Genomic DNA, 10,193 nt, shown 5'->3' with positions numbered 1-10,193 from the left:
CTAGTTTGGGGAAATTTTCCTGGATAATATTCTGAAGAGTATTTTTCAGCTTGGATTCATTCTCTTTATCACATTCTGGTACACCTAACAAATGTAGGTTAGGTCTCTCCCAATAGTCCCACATTTCTTGGAGACTTTGTTCATTCCTTTTTGCGTTTTTTTCTCTAATCTTGGTTTCTCATTTTATTTCATTGAGTTGATCTTCGACCTCTGATATCCTTTATTCTGCTTGGTCGATATGGCTGTTGAAACTTGTGCATCCTTCACGAAGTTCTCATGTTGTGTTTTTCAGCTCCATCAATTCACTCATATTCCTCTCTAAGTTGTCCATTTTTGTTATCACTTCATCAAATCTTTTTTCAAGGTTCTTAGTTTCTTTGCGTTGTGTCAGAACATGTTCTTTTAGCTCACAGAAGTTTCTCAATACCCACCTTCTAAAGTCTGAATTCATAATTTCATCCCACTCATTCTCCATCCAGCTTTGTTTCTTTGCTGGTGAGGGGTTGTGATCCCTTGTAGGAGGCGAGGTATTCTGGTTTTGGGTGTTTTCCTACTTTTTGTGCTGGTTCCTTCCCATCTTTGTGGATTTATACACCTGTCGTCTGTGTAGTTGCTGATTTTAAGATTGCGTTTCTGAGTGGACATCCAGATTGTTGATGATGAAGTTATTTCTGTTTCTTATTTTTCCTTCTAACAGTCTGGCCCCTTAGGTTTAGGACTGCTGAGTTCCACTCCAGGCCCTGCTTTCCTGGGGGTCACCTGCAGCAGCTGCAGAACAGTAAGAGTTGCTACCGGTTTCTTCTTCTGCTATTTTTGTCCCAGAATGATGCCTGCCAAATGTCAGTCTGATCAGTCCTTTGTGAGGTGACTCTTTGGATATATGGGGCTCAAGGAGCTGCTTGAGGAGACAGTCTGTTCTTTATAGGAGCTCAAGTGCTGAGCTGTGAGCTCCATTGTTCATTCAGAGCTGCTAGGCAGGTATGTTTAAGTCTGCTGCAGCAGAACTCATAAAGCCCCTTTTTATCCCCAGGTGTTCTGTCCTGGGGAGTTAGGGCTTTATTTATGAGTATCTGTTGCATTGCTGCCTTTTTTGTTTTTCAGGGTTGTTCTGCCCAGCAAGGAGGCAGCCTAGTCTCTGCCTGCAGAGGCTTTGCTGAGCTGCTGTGGGTTCCACCCTGCTGCTGGTTCTGCCCTGCTGCTGTGTGTATTTCCCTGCAGTCATGTTTATATGGGTTTGGTTAGAACTGCCTCGGCAATGTTGGCGCACCTCTGTTATTGCAGACTCTCTCTGTTATGGCGGGTTGCCTTGGCAATGGCAGGCTGTGTCAACAATGGCAGACTACCTCTGTAGGGGTGGAGTGCCTCAGTAATGGCATTCGCCCCTCCCCCACAGAGCTGGGCTGTCCTGGTTTTAGCTGTGCTTGCTGTGAAACTCTCAACCCTGAGTGTTTCCAATTGCTTTTTTTTGCTTTTGTTTGTTTGTTTTTGTGGGCGTGGGACCCACAGAGCCTGATCACCTGGCTCCCTTTCTCAGAGCCCTTTTTTTTTAAATTTGAACGGTTGGCTCTCTCCCAGGTGTTCCAGTCACCTGCTGAAAGGGCACCAGAATCTGTTTGATTTCCCATGCAGTGACCCACTGCACTGGCTGAAACAACATTGCTGCCTGGGAATCTCCTGGCCTGGCTTTATGTTTCAGTCTCGTTTAGTTAGATGAATGGGCTCCTGGATCTCCAATTGCCAGTTTGACAGGGTAACCAGACAAGTTTATTTTGTATGGAGAGCCGCTGCACTGCATCACCAGCTGAAAGAGCTTTGCTGGCCGAAACAGCCATGCCGGCGAAAACAGCCATGCTGGTGACCCATGGGGCTCCTCCACCTGGGAATCTCCTGGTCTGTGGGCAATAAAGATCCGTCTGGAAATGCGGTGTCCACTCACCCGCTGCACTTTCACTGGTAGCTGCAATCCTGAGCTGCTTCTACAGCACCATCTTGAATCTTTACCCTGTCTCCAGATTTTTTAATGATCACCATTCTAACTGGCATGAGATGATATCTCAATGTGGTTTTGAATTGCATTTCTCTAATGACCAATGATGATGAGCATTTTTCATGTATTTGTTGGCCACATTAATGTCTCCTTTTGAAAAGTGTTTGTTCATATCCTTTGACACTTTTGAATGGGTTTGTTTGTTTTATTCTTGTAAATGTACTTTAGGTCTTTGTAGATTCTGGGTGTTTGCCCTTTGTCAGATGGGTAGATTGCAAAGATGTTTTTTCATTCTGTTGGTTGCCAGTTCATGCTAATGATTGCTTCTTTTGCTGTACAGAAGCTCTTAAGTTTAAGTAGATCCCATTTGTCTATTTTGTTTTTGTTGCCATTGCTTTTGATGTTTTAGTCATGAAGTTTTTGCCTATGCCTTGTCCTGAATGGTGTTGCCTAGGTTTTCTTCTAGGATTTTTATGGTGTTAGTTTTTATGTTTAAATCTATAATCCATCTGGAGTTAATTTTTGTTTAATGTGTAAGAAAGGGGTTCAATTTCAGCTTCCTGCATATGGCTGGCCAGTTTTCCCAACACCATTTATTAAACCCGGAATCCTTTCCTCATTGCTTGTTTTTTTCAGGTTTATCAAAGATTAGATGTTTGTATATGTGTGGCATTGCTTCCAAGGCCTCTGTTCTGTTATATTGGCCTATATCTCTGTTTTGGTACCAGCACCCTGGTGTTTTGATTACTGTAGACTTGTAGTAGTTTGGAGTGAGGTAGTGTGATGCCTCCAGCTTTGTTCTTTATCCTTAGGATTGTCTTGGCTATGTGGGCTCTCTTTTGGTTCCATGTGAAGTTTAAAGTGTTTTTTTCCAGTTCTGTGAAGAAGGTCAATGTTAGCATGGTGGGGATAGCATTGAATCTATAAATTACTTAAGCATCTGTTAAAACATGTATTACTTTCAAGGATCAACCCTCTTTTCCATATCTTCAAAGAGTGGTCTCCCCACATACAGACTTTTGACAATGGAGCAAGCATCTATAGAAAGTTAAGAAAGAAGATTCATTCACTAGTCAAAGTTTTATCTCAGCTGTGAGCCAATGGTAAAATGAATGTTATACAACATGTACTACACACTTTAAAAAACACATTTTTGTTTTTCTTTGTTTTTTCTTCCACTCTTTCTTATCTTCTACTAATGTTTGCTAATGACTTGGTAAATTAATTGTGGTGTTCGGCTTGGGCATCACCCCTCTGAAGGGAATTGCCCCAATTCCATCAGTACATCCCATTCACCAAGCTCAAGTCCACTAAATAATTTTTGTTAAAATAATGATTTCAAGATATTCAAAGAGAAAGTGTGGAGCTCATTGTTTTCTTTGTTTTATGTCTTTAGAACCCTGAATCCAGCAAAATGTTTCTCTTTTTGACCAGGTGAAAATAGGCCATGATTAGCCTTGCCTGGGGCTCCTGAATGCACAGCTAGCCCTGCAGCCTCATCTTTAATCTTGGGACCAGGATCTCATGTGCTCTTTTAAGTGTATAAAGCATGTTATACAATATTCAATTTAGTGTTGACTCACAGCTAAGATTAAACCTTGACTGATGAATGAATCTTTCAAATCTAAAGGCAATAGCTAAGTAGCAAAATCTTTGAACTGACAGCAGTATAATACCACACATGCTAGGAAAGTGTAAGAAGCTTAAACATAATAAAAAGCATTTTTTGATGTTTTTGTTAATTTTAGCTTTCCTACATTTTAAGAAGAATCACCAGCTCTATAGCTTCATACTTAAAAAAAAGTGAGAATGGGTACAATCTTACTCCTAGTAATTGAAGTTTGGGCAGGATTGAGAGTATTCACCATATTCTTCATTTTCTCACATAAGGGGTAGCTTTCTCCAGCCAGCCACTGCCAGATCATTACCTCATTGTTTACAATCACTATTTGTTATTATCATTATCACCATCACCCTCAGAGTCATCAAATATCATTGTAGAACATCATCATACCTCTACCTTAATATCCCCTCTCAAGCCTGTTTGCTTCAGGACTTTCTGTCTAAATCATCTCAGAGTTGTTCAGTCTGACAGTTAATTGCCATGATTCACTCAAAGTTGCATGGTATTATGTTCTTTTGGGATAGCATGTGTCTCTTTTCTTCATTTCTTACTCTTACAAAGAAAACACAGTTGCCTCCATCTTGAAAATGTATACAGAATGTGATTATATATATGCATGTTGTATATACTCATACAATATTTGTACCTATAACCTCTAACCTGGACCATAGCCAATAGCCTCCTTCCTGGTCTCTCTGGTTACTCTACATGGTCACTCTTGTGCCTACAATCCATTTTTTTCCCCACAATAGCAGCCTGAATGATCCTTTATAAATGTAAATCAGGTCATATCACCCTCCTGCTTAGAAGTTTCCAACCACCTTTTTTTTTTTTTTTTTTTCTGAGATGGAGTCTTGCTCTGTTGCCCAAAGTGCAATGGCACAATCTCGGCTCACTGCAACCTTTGCCTCCCAGGTTCAAGTGATTTTCCTGCCTCAGCTTCCCAAGTAGCTGGGATCACAGGCATGCACCAACATGCCAAGCTCATTTTTGTATTTTTAGTAGAGATGAGGTTTCCCATGTTGTCCAGGCTGGTCTCGAACTCCTGGCCTCAAGTTATCCACCTGCCTCAGCTTCCAAAATGCTGGGATTACAGGCATGAGCCGCTGTGCCTGGCCAAAATTTCCAGCCACTTCTGATTTCATTCAGAGCAAAATCCATGCTTCTTGCCATGTTCCACGAGGCCTTGTTTTTCTGGGCCCTTCTGACCTTTAAGCCTCATCTCTTCTTACTCTCTTACTTTCTTACTGTGCTCCAGCCACACTGGATGAAATGAAATGAATAATGTGAGTGTTACAGGATTCACAATGGGACTTTTTTTATACTCTTGGAACTTTGGCTAAAGCTCAAATCTGGGGGCAGTGGGTGCTAAGTAAATAATAATAATGAAAGCTTTCAATTATTCAGCACCAGTCATGTTTCTAAGTGTTTTCACATGGGCTGACTCATTTAAACACTACCCCATGGCACAGGTATTGTTATCACTCTCATTTCTTAGAAAAGGAAAGTAAAGTACAGAGATGCTAAGTAACTTGCCTGAAGTCACTCAAGTGGTGAGTGTAGGACCCAAAATTTGAATCCAGGTGATCTAATTCTAGAGTCCATGTCCTTCACAGCCACATTTCAGCTGCTCTTAGCAGTCTCAAGGGATCACCCAAGGAGCTACCAAATGCCCCTTTTCAGTGCTTGCTAAGAGGTGGCTAAACTACTCCTTTAGACTCTCACCCCCACCAACCCATCCATTCTAGATTAGCAGAAACAGTGAGCTTTTGGCATGGTAGGAGAGTAATTCAAGAAAGGAAATTTGTAGTGGGGAGTTGTTAACCAGAGAGGGGACATTTTTCTTCTATACCTATGGTGGGCAAAGGAGTGCTCTCAAGTTCAAGCCAAATTAGATAGAATTGTTGATATGTTCTAGAATGCTAATTACACTGAGCTACTGTATTAGTCAGAATTCTCTAGAGAGGCAGAACTAATGGAATAAATGTATTATATATGTGTGTGTGTGTGTGTGTGTGTATATATATATATATATAGAGAGAGAGAGAGAGAGAGAGAGAAAGAGAATAGAAAGAGACAGAGGAGTTTATTAAGTATTAAATTACATCATCACAAAGTTCCGCAGTAAGCTTTCTGCAGGCTGAGGAGCAAGGAGAACCAGTCCAAGTTCCAAACTGAAGAACCTGGAGTCCAATGTTTGAAGGCAGGAAGCATTCAGCATGAGAGAAAGATGTAGGCTGGGAGGCTAGGCATTTTTCTGCCTGCTTATATTCTAGCCAAGCTGGCAACTGATTAGATTGTTCCCACCCAGATTAAGGGTGGGTCTGCCTGTCCCCATCCACTTATTCAAATGTTAATCTCCTTTGCCAACACCCTCACAGACACACCCGGGATCAACACTTTGTATCCTTCAGTCCAATCAAGTTGACACTCAGTATTCACAACACAAGTCTATCTCTTATCAACTTGAACCCATTCACATCTCCTGAGATTATACCTAATCTTCAAATAAAGACAATAGTAAGGCCTAACATAATACAACTATCCTTCACATAACTGGAAATACACTAATCCCCAACCCAAATACTATATATAAAGTTAACAATACTTAAATACCCATGTAAAGTCAATAAATCTTATGTCACATGATAAAAGAGAAAGGAAATAAAATGAAGATATTTTCTTAGTGCAAGTGTATACATACAAAAACATTTTTTTAACAAAAGAAGGTGGACTTGTGACAATTACAGTCCTCATTTATGCAGCTGGTCACATGATCATAGCTGGCATTGTTGACTACCTTCTTCTACTTCCCATTCTTAATTCCCTTTGCCTTCAGCAAGCACCTCAGCAGGTCATGGTTTTTCTCCTGATGGAGCAATCTTCATTACTGAAGGGTCTGGGTCATTTGTAGTCCTGCCTGTATTGGGCTGTTGTAGTTTCTTATTGACCCTAATCACAGGGCATGGTAATACTATGATAGCCCGTAATGGATCTCCTGTATTCCATGCATATTCTTCCTTCCCTTCACTGTGTAATGGTAGACTGATTTCATCTTGATAGTTCTGTTCAGTCACCCCAGCCAACACTGTAACTCCCTTCTTAGCTTGTTGACTTAAAGGTAAGAGGAGCCCAAAATGTCCACGTGGCACTCTTAACTTCCAGTTTAATGGCTTTTTTGTTGTGTCTCCTAGTAGCAGTGTTCCTCCCTCTGGAAGTAAGACCTGTAGGCCAGCAGAATGTAATGTGGGAACAGAAAGCAAAAATTTTGCTACTGGATCACTAGGGGTGATGGTGAGTGGTGCCACTTCCATTTCCACACCTTGATTCCTGACCCCATGAATCCCTGGATATGGGAGAATATTGGATGCTGATTCAGAGAACACATGGTCTTCTGGAAAACTTTGCTCCAGCCCTGCAAAGTATTGTCGCCTAGTTGACATTGTAATTGTGACTTCAAAAGGCCATTCCACAGTTCTGTCAACCGAGTCACTTTAGAATAATGGGGAATGTGGTAAGACCAGTGAATTCCATGAGCATGAGCTCACTGTCACACTTCTTTGGCCATAAAGTGAGTGCCTTAGTCAGAGGCAATGCTGTGTGGAATATCATGATGGTGGTTAAGGCATTCTGTGAGATCATGGGTGGTAGTGTTGGCAGAAGCATTGTGTGTGGGATAAACAAACCCATATATGGAATAAGTGTCTATTCCAGTGAAGACAACCCTCTGTCTATTCCCTGATGGAAGAGATTCTATATAACCAACCTGCTACAGCTGGCTGATCACCCCAAGGAATTGTGCCATATCGAGGGCTCAGTGTTGGTCTCTGCTGCTGGCAAATTGGGCACTTAGCAGTGGCCATAGCCAGGTCAGCCTTGTTGAGTGGAAGTCCGTGTTACTGAGCCCATGCATAACCTCCGTCCCTGCCACCATGGCCACTTTGTTCATGGGCCTATTGGGTGATGGCAGGGGTGGCTGGGGAAAGAGGCTGAGTGGTGTCCACAGAATGGGTTATTCTATCCACTAGATTATTAAAATTCTCCTCTGTTGACATTATCCATTGATGAGCACTCACATGGGATACAAGTATTTCACAGTTTTTGACCACTCAGAGCAGTCCATCCACATACATTTTTTTTCCATATTTCTTTGTCACCAATTTTCCAATCATGCTTCTTCCAAGTCCCTGATCATCCAGCCATACCATTGGCTACAGCCAGTGAATCATTATATTATTGCACATCTGGCCATTTTTTCTTCCATGCAAAGTGCACAACCAGTTGCACTGCTCAAAGTTCTGCCCACTGGGAAGACTTCCCTTTACTGCTGCCCATCCGAGATATCCCAGAAAGAGGTTGTAGTGCTACAGCTGTTCTCTTTTGGGTGATGCCTGCATATCATGCAGAACCATCTATGAACCAGGCCCTCATCTTTTCTTTTTTTTGTCAACAGATCATAGGGAAGTCCCCATGAGGCCATTGGTGCAGGCTGGGGGAGAGAAGGCAGGGTGGAAGAAGTGGAGACCATGGACATTTGAGCCACTTTCTTATGTAACTTACTTGTGCTTTCAGGACCTGCTCGAGGCCAATCACATATATACCACTTCCATTTGATAATGGAATGCTGTTGTGCATGACCCACTTTATGGCTAGCTGGGTCAAAAAGCACCTGGTTCATTATAGCCAGTTCAGGTCTCATGGTGACTTGATAGCCCATAGTCAAACCTTCAGTTTCCATCAAAGCCCAGGAACAGGCAAAGAGCCATCTCTCAAAATGAGAGTAGTTATCTACAGAAGATGGCAGGGCCTTGCTCCAAAGTCCTAGAAGACACTGCTGTGATTCACCTATGGGGGCCTGATAAAAGCTCCAAACAACATCCTTATCTGCACTGACACCTCAAGCACCATTAGATCTGCTGGGTCATATGGTCCAAATGGCAGAGCAGCTTGCACAGAAGCCTGGACCTGTTGCAGGGCCTTCTCCTGTTCTAGACCCCACTCAAAACTGGCAGCCTTTCAGGTCACTTGATAAATGGCCTGGAGTAACACACCCAAATGAGAAATATGTTCCCTCCAAAATCCAAATAGGCCCACTAGGTGTTATGCCTCTTTTTTGGTTGTAGGAGGGACCAAATGCAGCAATGTTTCCTTCACTTTAGAAGGAATATCTTGACAGGCCCCACACCACTTAACCCCTAGAACTTTTATTTAAGTAGAAGGTCTCTGAATTTTAGTCAGATTTATTTCCCATCCTCTGGCATGCAAATGTCTCACTGATAAGTTCATTGTGTTTGCTACTTATTGCTCACTGGATCCAATCAGCATAATGTCATTAGTGTAATGGACCAATGTGATATCTTGCAGAAGCAAAAGGTGATCAAGCTCTCTCTGAATAAAATTATGACACAGAGCTGGAGAGTTGATATACTTCTCAGGTAGGACAGCAGAGGTGTATTGCTGTCCTTGCAAGCTGAAGGCAAATTGCTTCTGGTGGGCCTTATGGACAGGAGTGGAGAAAATGGCATTTGCCAAGTGAATGGTTGCATACCAGGTACCAGGAGATGTGTTAATTTGCCCAAGACATGAAACCACATCTGGTACAGCAGCTGCAGTAGGAGTCATCACTTGGTTAAGCTTATAGTAATCCACTATCATTCTCTAAAATCCGTCTGTCTTCTGCACAGGCCAAATGAAATCGTCAAACGGGGGTGTGATGGGAATCACTACCCCTGTGTCTTTCAAGTTCTTGATGGTGGCACTAATCTCCACAATCCCTCCAGGGATGCAATGTTGTTTTGATTTACTAGTTTTGTAGGTAGAGGCAGCTGTAGTGGCTTCCATTTGGCCTTTCTCACCATAGTAGCACTAACCCTACCAGTCAGGGAGCCAATGTGGGGGTTCTGCCAGCTGTTAAGTATATCTATGCCAATTATGCATTCTAGGACTGAGGAAATGACCAAAGGATGAGTCTGGGGACCCACTGGACCCAGTGTAAGTCAGAGCTGAGCTAAAACTTCATTAATTACCTGACCTCCATAGTCCCTACTTTAACTGGAGGACCACAATGACATTTTGGGTCTTCTGGAATCAACATCAGCAAAGAGCCAGTGTCCAGTAGTACCCAAAATGTCTGGTAATTTACTTTTCCCCAATGCATAGTTACCCTGGTAAAAGGCCAGAGGTCTCTTTGGGGAAGGATGGGAGAAAGATTTACTGCATAAATTGTCGGCAGTGTAGTGGAGTCCCTCCTCAAGGGGACCCAACCTCCTCTTCATTCAAGGGGTTCTGAGTCTAAACTGGGTCACATCTGGAAATTGATTGAGGGGCCATGATTCTCTGTTTTTTAATTGAAACTAGTCTTTTATCCATTTGACCTAGAAGTTTTCTGCTTGCATAAATTAAGTAGGAATGTGGAGGTTTCCTATCAATTTCACTGTTAGGAACACTGTGATTAATTAGCTAATGCCAGAACTCTACTCAAGTAAGACTATTCTGATTGCTGCTTTGCCTCTGCTGTCCTTTACAGTAGCTACAAGCACCTTGCCTTTGACAGTAGAATGCTGCCACCTTACCCCTGCCACT

At 42.3% G+C, this 10,193-nt stretch overlaps 1 pseudogene; it reads right to left on the bottom strand.

The window, feature by feature from the left end:
- Positions 1 to 6,466: 6,466 nt before the first annotated feature.
- LOC128930623 (uncharacterized) lies at positions 6,467 to 9,768 on the bottom strand (annotated as a pseudogene).
- Between the last annotated feature and the right edge of the window lie 425 nt (positions 9,769 to 10,193).

Source organism: Callithrix jacchus, chromosome X (genome assembly GCF_049354715.1).
Source record: "Callithrix jacchus isolate 240 chromosome X, calJac240_pri, whole genome shotgun sequence".
Lineage (NCBI taxonomy): Eukaryota > Metazoa > Chordata > Mammalia > Primates > Cebidae > Callithrix > Callithrix jacchus.
This window is presented reverse-complemented; position numbering and strand designations above follow the sequence as displayed.